The 21,130-nt window shown below is 37.5% G+C and overlaps 1 protein-coding gene across 1 annotated transcript in view; it reads left to right on the top strand.

The window, feature by feature from the left end:
* LOC134676421 (vacuolar protein sorting-associated protein 4) overlaps positions 1-21,130 on the top strand; it is a 517,731-nt gene that overhangs the window by 136,325 nt on the left and 360,276 nt on the right. The gene's annotated exons all lie outside the window — the stretch shown is intronic.

The raw sequence follows: 21,130 nt of genomic DNA, 5'->3' as shown, positions 1-21,130 counted from the left end.
GAGTATCTAAAGGCAAACCGTTAAACAGAGATGGTGCCTACTAGAAAGAAGGAATATACAAGAATACATAGCCATACTCAAAATTCAGCCTGAAACTGCTTTAAAAAGATATAATTTCTAATTTCCAGGTACATGTTGCAGTTCAAGCTGCTGATATCATGGTGGACAAGACTTAATAAAGAGTTGTGAATAATAAAACATGTTTTTGTTTACCTACTTTTTTATTAATTTGGGAAATATGTTAAATATGTTTCCAAAAACAATAGTAACTTTACATTAAATGTATGTTTATCATGTTCTGCACGAGCATCTGACAATGATGGCTTCTTGTTGACCATCCAGAAGAGAAGTGTATGGTTTGTTATTTACTCTGTTCCCAGGCATTATTTACGGTCGTAAAGTATTACGACGATTAATAATTAATATGACGTTCGTTTCAATACAAAATGCTCAACTTTGTTCTGGGCCCAAGTGCAGTTAGGTACATATCTCACAGCTGTATCTAAATAGGAATCACGATGACCTGAAATAATAGGATATAATTAGCAAAATTGGCATGTTCCTAATATAGTAGTATAAGTATGTAGTACAATATCCAAACAATGGTGACAAGCCGGTAGAAAGCACCCACTGGGTGCTAAGCTACCTTTAGCAATGGACGCTTGTAACGATTTTATGAATCCAATCTTCTTACAAATCGAATCAGTTAAAATATATATGATTTAGGTAACTTACATTTGTATTTTTGGTCCCTTGATTTCAGCCAAGTTATGGTTGGAGTTGGATGCTATATGGATACATACTCCAATAAAACTAAGTTATATTATATAACTTAGGCAGATTTCTGGAATCAGCTTATAGCGTAGGTATTTTGAAATTAATGATTCAAAATAAACGAGTTTTCCATTCCAGACGATTGTTATTTATAGAAACACGTGACACTGACATTGTCGACAGGTGACATTACAATCAATTGACAATGACAACTATTTTTTTAATGCTTGTTGTTGCTTGTGCATTATCCTAATCAGCCGACGACATGTAATTTACGAGAAGTCGTATCTCATATTTTCAATAAATTATAAATATTCAACCGAGCCACGAATTACTAAATCATTCAAATTGGTATCTTAAATTAACCTATATTTTCAGAAAATAAAATAAAAATGGGGGTCTAAAAAAAATGAACAATCCTAATTGCAGGAGAACATAAAAATTAAAATCCACTTTGTCCAATTTATGAACCAGAAGAAGAGAACTGAAGTTTAAATTTTACTTATGTTTAAGAGCCCATCAACGTGCACACTAGCGCTAGCGACACAGCTAAATCGTGATTATTTAAATTAACGAAAGATATTGAAAAAAGGGGGCCGCTACGTACTTACTGTATTGTGTACTAGCTGTGCCCGCGGCTCCGCCCGCGTGGAATTCGGTTTGTGTTAGTAAGCTGCTAAATATGAAAAAATAGTAAATTATACTGCGTCAAGCAGATCTTGTCAGTAGAAAAAGGCGGCAAATTTGAAAAATGCAGGCGCGAAAGGATATCGTCCCATAGAAAATTTGAATTTCGCGCCTTTTTCTACTGACAAGATTTGCTTGACCATCTATACATTACGCTGTATTCTTTTATTCAAATAATTATAACATTTATAATTTCCTGCATGATAATTTCTTATTGTTTCATACTATTTAGAGCGCGATTTGTAGTAGTCCGACTACGTCCGACTCTTTTAGTATGAGAAAGTCGAAGTCGCCTAGCTTTGGACCGTGTGCAGTGCGCCACATACCGTATGTGGCGCACTGCACACGGCTAGGGCTCGCGGTTGGGTCCGGGTTTCGGGTACCCGTTGCCGGGGCCCCGTTCTCGTGCTACACGAAACCGGATTTGTGGCCCGTTCGGAACGGATAATTAGGATCCGTGTAATTAAGATCCGTGTACCCGTGTTACCCGTGTGTCCGGATCCACGGATCTTAATTACACACGGGTCCGGCCCGTTTTCGATGACGACCGGTCGCGTTCTTTATAAAAGCAAAGAATCTTATACCTTTAAACGAGCAATTCCATTATATTCAAATACTAAATGTACTATTTAACTAAACAGACTTCTAACCATTGTTACCAATAAACTTTTCATTTTCATTTTTTTAATTTCTATTTTTCGAGCATCTCGGAAATGGCTCTAACGGTTTCGATGAAATTTGCTGGGCGGGGGGGAACAAAACGAAAAAAAAACAGAACGGCAACAACTAGGTATGACTGACTATATGAAACCAGCTGAACTAAGATTAGAAACTTTGACCGACTGAGTGGCAAACTAAAATCTTAAAAAATCCATAACTGAAAAAAATCCAATTCTTGTTTGTAAAACAGCACGGCTACTTCTTTAACTTTCCAAACAAAAGGTATGCCGGGTAAAATACCTGTGTCAAAATTGCCACGGCTATTTTATTGCATGTGCCGCCCACAAACCATTATTATCTTAATCTACACGTGTACATTTCTATGAACTTCGCACGAAATAAAAATTATCTAAGTAATAAGTGGGAATGTGAGAAAAAACTAGAGTCAGATAAAAAAAGTCTGCAGCGCTGCAGACTATTCTTGGTCTGACTCTAGTATCTTAATATTTATTATAAACCTCATTGTTATTATTTAATCATTTTTACAAGCAGTAACATCTAATATACAATTGGTGTCTCATTTAATATAATCCGACTAAATTTCATTTCAGCAACACCTCTATATTTCACAAAATAAATCAAGACATTATCCACCAGTAGAATACCACCTCTTAAATATTGTTTAAACTCGAACCGGCCGGGGGAGTCGGTCCGCCGGCGCCGTGTATTCAATACCCGAACGAAGCCGAAGTCCGCGGCTCCGGAGCCGAGCGTAGATCCGGAGCCGAGCGTAGATCTGGAGCCGAACGCACTACACGGGAACGGATCTTGACGGGTTCGTGTAATTCGGAGGCTTAGCACCGCCGGGGCTAAGAACACGGATACACGGGGTGGCGTGTAGCACGGATATCGGGAGCCCTACACATACGTCGGCCAATTCCCGACTCTTTTAGTATGAGGGCGCCGAAGGAGCCCGGCTTTGGAACGCATTCAGCGCGCCACGCTTTGAGTATGAGGGTGCCTTCGGCTCCCAACTTTGGCAAGCGTACAGTGTGTCACGCACGTCGGGTTACGCCCGACGCTTTGAGTATGAGGGAGGCGCCCGGCTTTGGAACGCGTACAGCGTATCACGTACTTCGGTCTACGCCGGACACTTTTAGTATGAGGGCGCCGAAGGCGCCCGGCTTTAGAACGCGTACAGCGTGTCACGTGCGTCGGGCATAGCCCGACGCTTTGAGTATGAGGGTGCCTTCGGCGCCCAACTTTGGCAAGCGTACAGCGTGTCACGTACGTCGGTCTACGCCCGACTCTTTTAGTATGAGGGCGCCGAAGACGCCCAGCTTTGAAACATGTACGTTATGCCCGACGCTCTGAGTATGAAGGCGCCCGGCTTTGGAATGCGTACAGCGTGTCACGTACGTCGGTCTACGCCTGACTTTTAGTATGAGGGCGCTTTAAGGCGCCCTGCTTTGGAACGCGTACAGCGTGTCACGTACGTCGGTCTACGCCCGACACTTTTAGTATGAGGGTGCCGTAGGCGCCCGGCTTTGGAACGCGTACCTACAGCGCGCCACGTACGTCGGGTTAAGTCCGAAGCAGTGCCGGATTAAGATATTTTGATGCCCTAAGCATTTCTAGACCATGGTGCCTCCTCTCCCTTATTTTTTTTTTTTTTATATATTACATTATTTAAGTTATTTAATTTTAGATTAAGATTACATTATTTTTTTGGTAAATTGAGTGAAGTTCATTGCAACATTACAGCTGAGAATGGAAATCAGTCACATCATTTTATCACGAAAATTGACAGTGCCGCAGCAGTAATGTTGCAACAGAGTATCTAATGCTGCTGCATTCGCCACCCGAATGTCACCTTTATCATATCTTAGGTGAGAATGTAATAGAAAACGCGAGCGAAGCGAGCGGGAAATTGTTTCTATATAAAAACGCAATTTGATACACAGTTGTACATTTTTACTTTTAGTATGGAAATCAGTCACATCATTTTATCACGAAAATTGACAGTGCTGTAGCAGTAACGTTGTAACAGAGTAATGCTGCTGCAGTCGCCACCCGAATGTCATCTTTATCATATCTTAGAAAGTGATTGAAAACGCGAGCGAAGCGAGCGCGAAAATTTTTTGATATAAAAAACGCAATTTTACTTCTAGTCCCAACCAGGTGCGAATCCAGGATTTCATACAAAGAAGGGATGCTTGGAATTGACCAAGTGAATTGAATTGGCGAAGTGTGAGCAAGGCAGTAGGCCCAGCTGCGAAAGAGGAAAGCTTGGATTTGGATCCAAGCCCAAGTGTAATTAAGGCAGAAGATCAACTTTGCCGTAAGGCGAAGGCCTCGCATAAGACCTAACGCCGAACCGCAAAAGAGTGGGTTGAAATCGAATCTATGCATGTAATCACGACTCTTCTGCTACCGATTGTTTCCCAAAGAATTACGCGCCATTATTTTTGCAAATTAGCTTTTGGACAGCTAAAAAAAATCGTGTGGCAAAAATGATGTGCCTGTCCCTAATTTTAAAATTTGTTCTACTTTTTCAACCTGGCATTCAGAAGTTAAGGTGTAATAAAGAAACTCGGATAAATAAATATATACCTACATACGAACGCTGAAAACACAATACACTCTCTCTCTCTCTTTTTCGGGTAGTCGTGAAAAAGATGGCACTGTGCAATGAGGGGTAATTTATTTACTGTCGTTTAATTTTGTTGTATATTATTAAATCGACATAATTATTCAATTAAATTTATTGATGTACGTACCCCCTCATCTAAACTTAGAGTTAATTTGGCAACAACCTTCCTTGGTGGCTATTCATGTCACTACGTATTAAATTCAGCGCCATCTGTTAGTTTACCAGGGTACTCAATAGTGGTAGCACATATTTGAAAAAAAGTTTGCCCCTCCTTCCTAAGTAACGCCATAAGATTCAGGGGCAAACTTAAATCAAGCGAGTGTTGCGGCTACCCCCCCTTTTAAGGGTTAAATTTTTATAGCCTATAACCTGGCCGGAGATTTTCTCGACAGATTAGTAAAGTTTGCATCAAAATCCGTTCAGCCGTTTTCATGTGATGCGCGTTCAAATAAACAGACAAACAGATAAACAGATAAACAGACAAACAGACAAAAAATCTAAAAACTGTTGGAACGTGTTCTGTTATCGATTCTAAGCCAACTTTTTTTCAAATATCTTCCATGTACAGACTTTCGACCCTCTACAGCTTTATTATATGTATAGATAGATAGATTTAAGTACCTTTTGAATACATCAGACTAGTTTTTATGTTGCTGGATTCGTCAATCTGTGCGTCTAAATTTAAAACGGCCGTTTTTGTTTTGAGTTCCTAGATCGACGAAACCAGCAACATTGTTTGATGTATTCAAAAGGTACTTAAATAGTTTAAATATACAATACAGTACGTACTGACGTAGCGGCCTCCTTTTTTCGATATCTTTCATTAAATTTAAATAGTCACGATTACTTAACTGGTGCGCTAGTGTGCACGTTGATGGGTTCTCTTTACTTAGGTACTTCATAAATGAAAAATAATATCCGATCAGGTTCGCTATAATTTTCCGGTTTTTACATATAGTACTACTTACCTATTATTTTTGGACCAATGGTTCAGTTCACAACTTTCAGAGCAATTATTTACGTGTATATTTAAAAACTGGTTCTTAAAGAACCATATTCGTTTTGAAAGACATATCTAACGACACCCCACACTACTTATAGGATTAATACGAAATAAAATTTCCTCTCGACTTTTCATGTAGAGGAGCCACCCTATTATTTTCTAGTTTTTATTTTATGATTTTATTGCTGTAACTGATATATATATATATAAATAAATATATATATATATATATATATATATATATATATATATATATATATATATATATATATATTTAACCTCCTGCCTACCAGAGGTACTTTTTTTGGAATATCTTTTTGAAATATTCAGAAAACATTACTTAGGGTTAGAGATGTCTAGGAAAAATGCAGAAAAAAATCTCCCGTTTTTCCTACTAGTTTTTCCTTACGTCCTTTACAAAGGACATCAGTGCCCAATTAAGTTGTCCTGTGCAAAGGACATAACATTTTGATGACCATTAAAAGTAAAAAAACTGAGGTATTATAAAGAATAATAATACGAAAAATTTAGAAACAAATCAACGTTATATTAAAAATGTAAAATTTTTAAAAACGAGGCACATTTCTTCGAAATCCTCCTCCTGCCTACATCATTCTTCCTTTGGAAGGGACATAAGAAATAAAAAAATGCTGTGGAGTATTTCTCAATGGTAACCCTAATGCATTTCTTGTAACTCATTATACAACTGTCAAAGTTTATAGAACAAAATAGAAATGTCAATGTCAAGCTGTCATTTTTCAAAAATGGCGACGGCAAGTGGACGCGCCGGCCTGCGCCCGCGCAAAGGTAAGTCTAATCGTGATTAATCTCGTTTTTTAATAACAATTATCTCGTAAGACGTGTAATTTATCGATAATTAAATGATATATTTACGTATTAGACAGTTATTTTCTTTAACTATTCAAAATATTTTGTGATACCATGTTGAAATGTATGTATGTCCTTTGCAGAGTACAAATGTAGGCAATTGAGTTTAAGAAATTGAGACTATATATGTACTTTGCACAGGACGTTAACAAAGGAGGGTATATTTTTTATTTATTGACCGTTGTTTTCAGCGTTAGCAGACATAGATATCGAGGACATCCTCTTCTTATGTCCTTTCCAAAGGAAGGATGTAGGCAGGAGGATATATATATATGTCGCAGACCGTCATAATGAATGTATGACAGCTGCGTTTGATGGAATGTCAAGTATTGAAATAGTCTATGCTTGAGTGTGTTTGACTGCGATACAGTGACTTTTATATGAATGACCCGAACAGCTTCTTTAATGGATTGGTTCCTGGCTGATTCTGAGGACAGCCCGAAATGAGAGGACATCCTGAGTGGAACCGTCAGTCAGATTTGAATTGGAAAAGTGTCGCAGTCAACCTCGCTACATTCCTATAATTAATATTTTATGAATTCTATCGTTTAGCTGTGCCGTTCATGGATTAACATTAATTTATCTACTCCGCGTTATCAGAAGTGGCTCCATTTACCCTTTTCCCACAGAAAAGTATAAATAGAAGTAAATATAGTGGTGGTGAGCCCACTAGTAAGGTATACACGTAAAAATTTGAAAATATTTTATGAAAATACATCAGGTGAGTTGAAACTGTTTTCGATGTATAATATGGATAAGTAAATTGAGTGTAAGGTATTATGGAATCGTCATGGATCGTCTTGCCCATGTCAAAGTTTGATTCAAAATAATTCTAATTACCTACTTTTGGAAGCCCAAACGATAGTTAGTGCCTACCTTAATTCTTGGGATGAGTTGTCAAGCGAACTTCATGCTTCCGTGAGCCGTGGCAGAAGGCCGAGGTAGCGCGAGGAAGAAGAAGTCTTGGAAGCCCATTGAACTGTATGAAAAATAATGCTAAAGTTTCAATGCTCTGCTGCTTATATTTCTTAGATTTATAACAGTGTTAATACGTCTTTAGAGCATATAATATTCAATGGTTTATTCCATAAACTTCCATAAAGTAATGGAAGGCAATCCTAGTTATTGCTCAATTAGTACAGGACTGGGTCTAGCACTATTAAAAAGGTTATAATCTTATTATATTGCGTACTTTTTCTACCTTTTACCTTTATATTCATAAAGGTTACATAGTTGCTTACACTGAAATATATAGGTCTATGGTTGCTTAGCAACTGTTATTCACTATTTTGATAAATATGTCAGATACGCATATTTAGCTTCCTATTAATTTTAAAGATCAGGTATGACCCGTATCTAACCCTATATACTGTGCTTGTGCTTATACCCTAAACGTGTGCTACGCATATAAAAATTTACGTTCCAGGGGTAAAGTGATCAATCTCTTAATGTGATATTCGCCTGATGCTGCCCGTACTGGATCTACCTATTGTGACGAACAAGCGCGACCCCCGGACTCGAACAACGTGTATGCTGCGTACCTCCGTGTTCTGGCAGTGCAACTGTATACAGCTAAAATACAAGGACAGGTTTCGTTCCAATTTCATAAATTTAGGCCGATATTGACGGCTAAACTTAACAAGAAATTGCGGCTGCTATATTTGATATTATTCCTACACATAATTAAATAACGTAATTATGCTGATAGGCCCCGTGCATATATAAACTATAGGGGGGCAGTATAGGAGCCCTCGGATTTTTGGCGCGAGGCGTGCGTGTGTCGTTTGTGCTTCCGATCGATGTGGCCCGCAGGATGGCGGAGCCTGCTATGCACACAGGGAGCGTGCTGGCGGGAACGGTTGATGGTGGCACTTGCTTTGGCAATGTACATGTGCGCATGTGTTTCTGATTCGGGCCGCGGGATGGCGGGCCCTCCAACGCGCAGGGCCTCTATAGCTGGTAATAAACTTAGCAAGGAACTAAGGTTACTACGACTACAACATTCATTCATTAATTCAACTTATACGGTACAAATTAGGTGTCATTCTACTTCTTATGACTTCATGAGCAACAATATAAAAGACCTTTGGTATAAGTTGGTAAAATAAGGATAATCAACTTAGTTTTATCATGATTAACACACGCATTATGCATATGTTAAATCTGCATAATGGAATCAATGCCAATTCGCATTGCTTGGAATTCATGGCTTAAAAATAACGATTCCAGGAAATCCAGCTTTACAAAACCGAAGCTCCTAGCCTGATGCTGCTGCCGCAGCTTTCTAATTTGCTGGTGGTGGTGGCTGGTGTGGTGGAGACCGAGCTGAAGGATCGCTCCTGCCCACGATGCGTATATCGCAGCTGACATTGACAGACTTTGTTTATTTGGTGAGCAGTTCTCATTTTATTTTCTTAACAGGACATTTAGAACATTACAGAACGCTGTCAATATTTGGCAAGAGTCTGTTTAGTGATGATCTGTTATGTCAAATTAAATTACGAAACCACGAATAAAATTTAGTTATTTCAAGTATTTCGCTATTTAAAGTTTAATCAAAATATATGGTATCGATTGATATGTGGAGCAATGCACCAAAATTCCTATATAAAATTTAAAGATTGATTTGTTTGGTTTTAAAGGGTACTTATACCCACTAATCAGTTACTTATCTAATTAAATCGATTTGAAAAGGCTAAAATTATCGTGTAACAGTACTTAGGTTTGTACTTAAGTTTTTAACAAATAAAACTGATCTTGTGTTCTCTTTGCCATTTGATACGAAACTATGAACTGAACTAGACGTCACATCCGAAAACAAACGATTACCGAGGCCTCCGGTGCCTGGGGCTGGGAATGGATTTTGACAAATTTTAATTTAACTTGGAATGTAAATATGAGTCAAACATAGATTGCAATTTAGCATTCGCTTCCCCGTTTCCGATGGCGCAGAGGGTATGCATGCATGTGTGGCATGTATTTAAGATTGTGTTAATTAATTTAATTTATTTATTTTTCCTTGAAACGACAACGGCCGGCATGTAGAAATTAGAAGTTGTCATCAATACGACAAATAATGTTGTTGACATAATGGGTAATGTTAATGTTACATACAGATATGACATATTTGAATGATGCACAAATGGACAAATGTGTATTTTCATTTGAACATGTACATTAAAGAGCGACTTAAGTCGTGTTTCAGTAACGTCAACTCATCGTCGTCTGCCCTATGGACTAGGTACTGAAATTTGCTTTCAATTAACTTAAGGCATACCGATCGGGTAATTATTTTAATTTGATTTTAATTATGATATGGAGATATTTTGGACACTGAGTGTCAGTGTAGACCTATTCACATTTCCGAATTTGTATTGCTTTGATGCAATTACTTATACAAAGCCCGCCTTTGTTCTTTTTTTCCCAGGGGTAGGATGGATCGATCAAGAAAGTAATACGTTTGTCAAGTTTGTAATAAGTTTGATTTGATTGAAATTAGAAATTTAATGTCTATTGGTACACAGATGAAACACGCTTCACGATTTTCACTTTCATAAGACGTTATAGCATATGTTGCATGTGGTACCTATATAAGTGATGATGAAACACCGACCTCCGTGCTTTCAAGTTGAAGTGGTGTTTCGATGATTAAGCATAACGATCTTGTTTTTAAAATCAAACAAAGCAAGTTGTCCAAGTTTATTTATTTATGTTAGTTATTTATTTATGAAAAATATTTTCATGACAGTAAGCCAGCATAAGTGTTTTGTACGATTGTTTTCTTTTCGTTAATGGTTATAAAAAATAACGAACGGTGAGTGGAATGGTGAGGTGATGTAATAGTCGCTGCGAAACCGATTTTTAAGGACCGAGGATGTAAGATAAGGACCGACTGAGCAATTTTAACTTAATTTCAATTTTGATCACCTGATAGGTGGTGAAAGGTGATAGATACATATCGAAACAATTCATGCTTACCTACCTACAGTAGGTACCTACAAGTATGCTCACTATTGGTTAGGGGAAATCTAGACGATGATAATTGATAATGCAGTCTGGAGCAAGTTCGCAATGATGACTTCGAATAATTAATAAATCATTAATTAATAAGTTGATATAATGTTTAATATTCTCACGCGAATGATACCTACTAGTAGTACATCTGTGGTTTTTCATTGGTGGTTTAGCCAATGATGGAGATTGCGGATTACGCAATATGTTGTGGTTTGTCATTGGTGGTTTAGCCAATGATGCAGATTGCGGGTTACGCAATATGTTGTGGTTTTTCATTGGTGGTTTAGCCAATGATGCAGATTGCGGGTTACGCATTATGTTGTGGTTTTTCATTGGTGGTTTAGCCAATGATGCAGATTGCGGGTTATGCAATATGTTGTGGTTTTTCATTGGTGGTTTAGCCAATGCTGCAGATTGCGGGTTACGCAATATGTTGTGGTTTTTCATTGGTGGTTTAGCCAATGATGCAGATTGCGGGTTATGCAATATGTTGTGGTTTTTCATTGGTGGTTTAGCCAATGATGCAGATTGCGGGTTATGCAATATGTTGTGGTTTTTCATTGGTGGTTTAGCCAATGATGCAGATTGCGGGTTACGCAATATGTTGTGGTTTTTCATTGGTGGTTTAGCCAATGATGCAGATTGCGGGTTACGCAATATGTTGTGGTTTTTCATTGGTGGTTTAGCCAATGATGCAGATTGCGGGTTACGCAATATGTTGTGGTTTTTCATTGGTGGTTTAGCCAATGATGCAGATTGCGGGTTACGCATTATGTTGTGGTTTGTCATTGGTGGTTTAGCCAATGATGCAGATTGCGGGTTACGCAATATGTCGTGTTTTTTTTATTGGTGGTTTAGCCAATGACGCAGACAGAATACTACTAGTCGAATAAACTGTTCAATTTTTGCTGATAATAAAGCCCTAAGCAAATAAGGTTATTGCGAACTTGCACTTGAACTTGTCTCGGCTTTGAAATTCTTATATTCATAAATAAAATTCGAATGAACTTGATCGAGCAAACGTATGTAAAGTCTGTTTGCACTTATGATTGTGGTCAGGATAGCCGAGTGGACTTGTTATTCCTGTGGAGTTTAGACTTGGATAGTATTCTTCCCACGAGGACGTGTGAAAGGTCAGAATGGCCGTGTCGCAGACCGTCATAATGAATGTATGACAGCTGCGTTTGATGGAATGTCAAGTATTGAAATAGTCTATGCTTGAGTGTGTTTGACTGCGATACAGTGACTTTTATATGAATGACCCGAACAGCTTCTTTAATGGATTGGTTCCTGGCTGATTCTGAGGACAGCCCGAAATGAGAGGACATCCTGAGTGGAACCGTCAGTCAGATTTGAATTGGAAAAGTGTCGCAGTCAACCTCGCTACATTCCTATAATTAATATTTTATGAATTCTATCGTTTAGCTGTGCCGTTCATGGATTAACATTAATTTATCTACTCCGCGTTATATATATATATATATATATTCATGTTAAATTTCAGCTTTCTAGCACTAATAACGATCACGGAGCAAAGCTGTGTACGGATAGGCGGACAGACAGACGGCCATGGCGAAACTATGAGGGTTCCTAGTAGTTGATAACGTACATATACAGGGTGTTTGGTACATCGTTTGCCAAATTAAAACGGCAGACAGGTTGAATCATTTGCAATCATTCTCTTTAGATCCAGTCGATAGATCCAAAATGGATCTAGTGGGAAAAGTTTTTCTCCTTAGATCCAAAAGGTATGTTGACATTTAGAAACTGGATCTATAGGGAAAATATAAATATCATTAGATCCATTAAATTTTTCCTATGAAGAAAATGGATCTAAAGAGATTTTTTTTATCTCAACAGATCCAACTTGCAATACATATACCTACGTTAATGTATTTAATGGAGATTGGATTTATTTAATTCTTTATTAAATATATATCTGTAGAAATAAAGTCCCCGGCCGCGTCTGTCTGTATGTCTGTATATATGTTCGCGAGAAACTCAAAAACTACTGAACGGATTTTCATACGGTTTTCACCTATCAATAGAGTAATTCTTAAGAAAGGTTTAAGTTATAATATATTAAGGTTTTGTGTAACCCGTGCGTAGCCGGGGCGGGTCCCTAGTAAATAATAAAATAAATCGAATGTTTGCCAATGCGCTATAATGGAGCGAAGCGTATTAGGTGTTCAAAGAACTGACCGCAGCAAATGACTTAAATAGTAATACCTAAGTAATTTATTATTATTTTAATTTTTTCTGCTTAATACTACTTCGGTAAATGTAATTAACGTGCATACGGCGTTCATTCTGTTTATGGCGATGAAGGAACCAATGTATTTAGTAACAATACCTAAGTGTACTTTAGTTGCAGTCTTGTATCTCATATGAGTGACATTTATTAAAAAGAGATAGATGATGATATAAATATCTAATTTATTAAATATTGTGCTAGGGACCTTATCACAATAGGTGCGTTAAAGAAATTAAGTTATAGCAAACGAAAACCTAGGTACGGCACCTACTGGCTTTGCAAGTTTCCTTTATGAAATTCGAAACGAAATTATAGTTTGCCAAAGGACCGTCTCATTTCAATCACAGACAGAGAGAATCATATACATATCTTTGTCTTACACTGGTACTAGCACCCAAAAGAAAAGGATGAGTATAGTTTTCCTGGTTCTTACTGACTGACAAATTGGTTTGACCCACTATAGTTTGTTGATGCTTGCTTACTGGTAACACGTATACATGAACACAACAAATGTTTATGAGGAACTATCTAGTACCTATTCAAGAAATAAAAAAAATAGTTGTGTTTGAATCATTTAGTTACTTGTCTTTAACAGGCGACATCTCGTAGGCAGTAGAATAAATTTTTGAAGTGGGCAATAGCGGAACTAACCATCCCCACGTCACTTAAATATGACAATTATGCCGGCACCATAGAGTCGCTCTCACACGCTTCAAAGATGATTTTACAAAGTATTGGACATAATAAGTGTATAGGTATTGGAAGTTGGAAATATTCAAAATCTTTACAAAATACAACTATTCACCCATCATGACAAATATTACCTCGCTTCTGGCTTTGTATCAAAAGTCAAAACCGCTTTAATATACGAGAGCGATAGAGAGGCAAATAATATGTATATTGCTTACATCACGTGGAGTTAATAATTTCCTCGATTATTCGAGATTAATAAGTAATTGTTGTCTTATGGACATCCCACATGATCTTTAGCAATGATGAGCGGGTGTATCTGTATATATGTCGCAGTCGGATCGTATAATCCGCCGTATTACATTACGGCTAGCCGTTTTCAAAAACAGGGGCGTTTTGGAATGCGGCGGTTTAACGATTAGCCGTATTGAATACGGCTGAATGAGAATCCGCCGGAATGTATTCGGCGCCATACGTTCTTCAACACGGCTAGCCGTAATGTAATACAGCGAGTCATTAGCCGCCGCTTTGACAGTTTTTAGTTCCCATTTTTAACACTCGTGGCGCTGCCTGACAAACGCTGGGGTGTCCATCAAATCTGGAGTTTGTCGGACTATTTCTTTTCATAAAAAAAATTCCTTCGCAACTTAACTAGACGGAGCCCCTCTTCGCGGGGCTCCTATTTCTGAGCGGTTTGCCCTTCGGGCATCTGAAGCTACCTAACGAACCTAACCTACCTACCTATTGATTAAGTGAGACGTCCGTGAAAACATTACACTTTGGGGAAAAAAGCGTAGGTAGGTAATTAGGTTAGGTTCGTTAGGTAACTTCAGATGCCCGAAGGGCAAACCGCCCAGAAATAGGAGCCCCGCTTGCGGGGCTCCGTCTATTTAAGTTGTGAAGGAAATGTTTTGGAAAAGAAACACATGTAGTGCGGTGGGACCATGGTAGAAATAAATTAAATTGCAAACATTGTCAAACTCCGGTTACGTAGGCGACCGAAAGAACTGGTCACTCTACAATGTACGATGCGGCTAAACGTGGGCCGCCTTATTGAAGAACGTATCGCAGTGACAATCCGGCTAATCGTCGAACCGCCGCATTTCAAAACGCCCCTGTTTTTGAAAACGGCTAGCCGTAATGTAATACGGCGGATTATACGATCTGACTACGACATATATAGTGCGACATAAAATTGAAGAAATTAATGAAATGGAACTAAAAGAGATACTAAATTGTTGCCATGCTTAAGCATTTTACGTCAAAAATGTAACAATTACGTAGAAAGTGGCGCCCTCATTTATTTTCCAAAATTTCTTGCCGGACTATAATTATGTACTTACGTGTATAAGTCACATTCTAACCTAGCTTGGCACCGATATGAACAAAGTGAGGCAATATCACTATAAACGTCATAGTTCTATACATTGATAAATACCCGCTTATTCATAAACGTTTACTAAAGTTGACAAGCCGATAATAATCGTTTGTCCCTTTCCGACGTATTGGTGTGATGGAAAGGGACAAACGATTATTATCGGCTTGTCAACTTTAGTAAATGTTTATGAATAAGGGGGTAATATTTAACGTTTATATAAATTTGACATTAATGATGACATGGTCAAATTTTGTCATTACAAAATGCTAATAATAAAACACTTTTTTTACTTGTTTTAATTCTTGTTTATTACTTAAAAACTACTTCAGCGGCGTGGTACGGTCGCATTGTTATAGTCGGTCAAACCAAATTGTCAGTAAATAAGAACAAAAAAAAACTATGCTCATCCTTTTCTTTTGGGTGCACTAGTGTAAAGCCCGCTCTACACTCGTGCGCTGATCTGCGATCTCGACTCCACACTCGCGTTCGCGGTTTCGCGCCGCGATTTGTGCACGTGTGTGGAGGGGGCTTATGCCAAAGATAATCTCTGTCGATGTATATGCCTTGAAATGAGACAGTCTTTTGACAAACTATATCACCTGCCACTATGCCTGTCACGTTCTAACATGTAAGTGCGAAAGTGACAGACAGTGACATGAGAATAGGCCTAAGCTATAGTCTGTCAAGCAAAATATGTCAGTAGCAATGTACAGCAAACTGAAGTAGGGCAACACTCAAAGAGCAGTATTGCGCTAAGAAAAGCAGCAATGTACATCGAACCAAAACATGAAATTATTTACAACAATGAAAATAAATATTTACAACCAACCTTGACTTTGCTTAAGTTCATGCACAATCAGCACAATCTTATTTAATATATTGCTATTTAATGGCTTTCGAAATAGCAACTATTCAAAATGTAAACAAACTTGATGGCTGTCATTCACGAGCCACATTCCACAGATAAAACACAGAGATGACACCCGATTTTGAAATTAATCATAACAGTGTTGCTAGAGTCTGTGCGATTTTTCAAAATTGCCACCTTTTACTACTGACAAGATTTGCTTGACCCAGTATATACAGGGTGTTACCGACCATCGGGCTTTAAATCCAGGGCTCGATTCTACTCTCTAAACTGAGCTACTTTTATTATGGCACTAATCCCGAAATCCCGAAATTTTTTTTACTTTTTCATAAATTTTGTCTGATCAGATGTCGTTTTCTATGGAAAAGCCAAAAAAAAAATCCCCGATTTTAGGGTTGATCCCATAGTAAAAGTAGCTCAGTTTAGCGAGTAAAATCAAGCCGTGGAATTAAAGCCCCATTGTCAGACACATACCTACTGTATAGAGAAGATCTAGATTTAGACCAAGCTTAGAGCTTTTTGCACTGCCCATCATTCTGAATTTATTTATAGTAACTGATGACAGGGACGCAGCAACAAGTAGAAGTAAGATATATCTACTTACATAGTGTCTGGCATAAGTTAGCAAATCCAATACCGGTCAATATTTAAACGGTGGTTAGCATAGGACCTAAGAAGTATATTGAGATAGATTGTGCTTAGAAACACAATGAAAATTGTAACCCTACAATATAATTCGGTCCGCAATGTAATACACCACACAAGATACGGAATACGAGCTATTTTTTTAACTATACGTGTATTTTCTGCCCTAACACGAATATGCCGGATGCACGAATAACCAGAATCTGTCCTTAACCGAGTAAAGGCCTTAGACAACGTACACCATAGCACATAGCGTTCTTGGCGCCACGGGCACTTTGAAGGGTCTTGGCGTTGCAAATGCCGTTCAGAGTAGCTTTGTCCAACTCTACATAGGTACGTAATCAGCAAACGATGACAATCTTCAGTTCAGTGATTACAAATACCATTTATTTTGTTCAAACTTACCCTCCGGACTAACATATATATATATATATATATATATATATATATATATATATATACCTACAAACAAACAGACAAACGCGGCGGACGACTTTGTTTTATATAATATATAACTAGCGACCCGCATGGGTTACGCAAAATATAGCAAGTTATATATACACCTAAACCTTCCTAAAAAATCACCCTACTCGTATTGATAGGTGAAAACCACATGAAATTCCGTTTAGTAGTTTGAGTTTTTCGCGAACAAACATACGCATGCACAAGCATACATACGCGGCGGGGGACTTTTTTTGATATCATATGTGTAGCGATGCATGAGGATCACCGCAGACTCATTTGGATAGCTTCCACGAAAATCAAAGCAATGATAGTCGAACGAGATGGCGCTGTGTGTTCTGCGGTATATTTTGTTGTCAATAAAATAACGTTTGACAAATGACAAAACAGTGGACACAAAACCTATGGGGTACATTTTATTGTCACCCTCTCATTCATAAAACTTAAAGCCTAACCTACTTAATTTATTGAATAACGTTGAATAATTTTACGGTTTAGACTCTCTTTTTGCAAATCTATTTTGTGTAAAATATACTGTATCTACTGATCACATACCTATGCGTGCGAATGGCGAGGAAAATATGATGTGTATCTGGATATTAGCAACAAGACTATCGTAGATTGTACACATATTAAGTACCTAATATTTATCTAATAATTAAATATTTGTATCAGGCAGCAATATAACAAATAGCTTTTAAACTATGAAATATGAATACATAAACTATTCTGTATCTCCCGAACAAAAAACTTAAACTAACTTACATATGTCACTATCAAAGTTTCATATTACCCGTACACCTACATTAAACAATGAGTCAGCCGAACCTATAATATCTTGGAAATATATAAGGATTTTAAATACCAGTCTAAAATAAATGTAACCTCACACACGTCACTATCAAACACAAACGTGCTAGAAATAGGAATATATTAAAGTTATAAGTTGAAACTTTTCAACGAATTTAACATTCACTGCATTGGTAGGAGTCAGAAACAAATCAACTTCCAGTGCTGTAGGTACTAACCGCATGCATGCTAGGTAAGTACTATACTAGTTGCTTGTCGAAACGCTATGCATGGCTAGTGACCACATCTGTTTTCCTGTATCAAGCCCGAAGTAACCAAAACTTTAATCAATAGATTAGTAGTATTTTATGCCGAGTGACCACGCTCCACCAAGGTTGAAATTACCTTACTCCACGGCAACTAATTGCCCGAAGAACGTCCCCATGTCAGTTCGATAAGTACATAACATATGTATGTACGTGACCAACATGTCATTCCCCAACGACTCATTGTTAAATAATACTGCAACTTATAACAATCTTAACACAACTAAATTATTTCTATAGGTTGATTTAAATACCTGATCAAAATATAATGAAGGTCTGTTCGTCTACAAAACCTTTTCCAGAATCGGTAAATTATGTTTTCACATATCTTCACAAAAATGTATGCCTCGAAATGGATGGTTGGATACGAATAAAAGTCAAATACTCGATTAAGTACATGAGCCTATAATAACTGAGTCTCACCATCAGTTTGGAAGCCTCTGCTATCACTATGGTTGATTATAATTTACTGTAAGTACTTAATCGGACAATGGTTCTTAAAATCATCGGTGAAAATACATAAAAAAACCGGACAAGTGCTACTCGGACTCGCCCACCGAGGGTTCCGTACAAATTAAGGTTATTTTTTATCTTTTACAAATTCATAGTCTTATTAAGATTTTTCCCTGTACTTAAACGATATTACTTGCCAAATTTCCTAGTTCTAGTTCTAGGTTAACGGGAAGTACCCTATGAATTTGAATTCCCTCGAGTGTCGAAATATACGTTTTTGTGGCATAAACGGCTGTACCTTTTTAAGTTTGCTTTTTCACAGCTTCAAGGAACCATAGACCCGAGTATATTTAATTTTAACCCCTGAGTTAAATTTCAACACGATTTCCCAACCCCCATGCATTTCTGAGATAAAGGGTCTTGACAGACAGACAGACAGACAGACAGACAGACAGACAGACAGACAGACGGACAGACGGACGGACGGACGGACGGACGGACGGACGGACGGACGGACGGACAGACAGACAGACAGACAGACGAACGGACGGACAACAAAGCGTTCCTAAAGTATTCCGTTTTTTTCCTTTTGAGGTACGGAACCCTAAAAATATGTACTAACTGTACAGTATAGCCTCTTCTTCATTACAAGTCGATAACATATCACAGTAGATATAAAACATACGTGACATATACTTAGTACTTAGTAAACCAAACAGCGATCACTAAATTATTAGATAAATGTCGGAAATAAGTTGGTAAATTGGCCAATAACTTGTTCGTCAGTGTTAATCCAGAAAAGTGATGTCAAGAAGTAAGTACAATCATACCTGGGAAAAAACTTATATCTTGCTATATAAAAACTGATATCTCGTCATACGCACGCATAATGTACTCCGTGTTAAGGTAAACCTATGCATACAATTTAACGAACCTACTGATACGATAGTGGACTTTTTACTAAATCTGATGGCGTAGTTTACCGGTTTGAATATCTAATGCCAGTCAGTCTGTCCCCCGTTTTAATCATACATCCCCCTTTATTAGATATAACTGTTTATTTCTATTGACTACCATGTCCTTAATATGCTTACCTAAAGGTCTGAATCACTTACTTGTTAAGCTGTATTCACCTGCGCTTACTGGAACGTCGTCGGTGAATTGCGATCTGTGAGTGACCCGCAAACTTGACAACCCTAGAGTGCCGAAATAGATCATTTACCTTCAATTACCATCGTTGTTAGTACCTAACAGAAATCGGTTATAGTGTAGTCTTGAAGTTTTCATTTTCAACTCGTTAAAATTTTGAGTCAAGACCTCAAATTAAACCTACTTTTCTGTCTCCTAAGAAATATTTAGCTATTCACGAGCATTTCCAGAAAGTAAATTGATGATTATCCTAATTGCAGCTACTAAGTTAACCTCTTAATAACCACACAAAAACAATCAATGTACATTAGAATACACAATACAGAACATGCTTTGAATACACATACGATAAGCTTAACATTATGTCACAAGTTCTGGAAAGAATGTATACATACCGAAACTAGCTTTGTTCTGTATTATAATTTCTTATGTACAGTATACAATTTATTTAATGTTTTTTTTTCTTGTTCCTTCAGTGCGAACTTCGACGAAGGACGTTTTTTTGCAGCAGCCACTCGTGATAATGCTTGTATTTTACGTGTATCTCTGAAATTAAAATAGGGATAAGTTGAGACTTCTAATTACTTAGTGGTGATTTAAAGCTAACATGGCCATTTACAATATAAACACTAGGTATTGAACAGACGAACATATTATTTGAGTGGTCAAGAATTACGTTTTTTTTTGCGTTTAAAGTATGGTCGAGAACCTATCTGCTGTGGAAACCAAAAAGTTCAACTAAAATACACTTAGAATTACAAAAATAAACTTAATCCGGGGACAAGGAGAGTTAACTAATAGGAACAAATTGACTTTTGCAATTTCTATTAGTTGTTGCAATTTCTATTATCTGTTAGTTGAAATTATGTTTGGGATTACTGAGCTGTTTGTAGAAATAAATAAACTTTACAGAAATAGTGAAACGTCTATAATTATTACTAAAACTTCATTTTTTCCCCCCAGTACAGAACTGTTTTTTAATTCCTTGTGATGATTTTTCTCTCAGTGTATACCTACAAAATCTGCTCTTAACCACTGTAAATGGCTGCTATATGCGCAAAAGTAAAATTAAAGTATTATAAAATCAGTAGCAGTTGCCACACCTAAATAACTAAAATTTAAAACTAAAATTTATTGTAATCTTAATAATATATAATAAGATGTTGAAATCTACACAACAATCTACGCGTTGTATGGGAGCTTTCAGTCTTTTTTAATTTACTATTCCGGTCAATACCTTATGTGTTGGCTTCCGACACATGTTCGTATTTCGTATTCGTTCCTGCGCCAGCGCCAGACATTTCTCGATTCAGTAACTATTAACGACCCGACGCCATCGACGTCGCTTCAATGATATTTGGCTAGAAACGGAGCTGGAGGTGGTAAACTTCGTCTCGCCAATGAAAAGAAAAATATTAAAGCTCATTAAGTTAATGT

This window comes from Cydia fagiglandana, chromosome 2 (genome assembly GCF_963556715.1).
Source record: "Cydia fagiglandana chromosome 2, ilCydFagi1.1, whole genome shotgun sequence".
NCBI lineage: Eukaryota > Metazoa > Arthropoda > Insecta > Lepidoptera > Tortricidae > Cydia > Cydia fagiglandana.
This window is presented reverse-complemented; position numbering and strand designations above follow the sequence as displayed.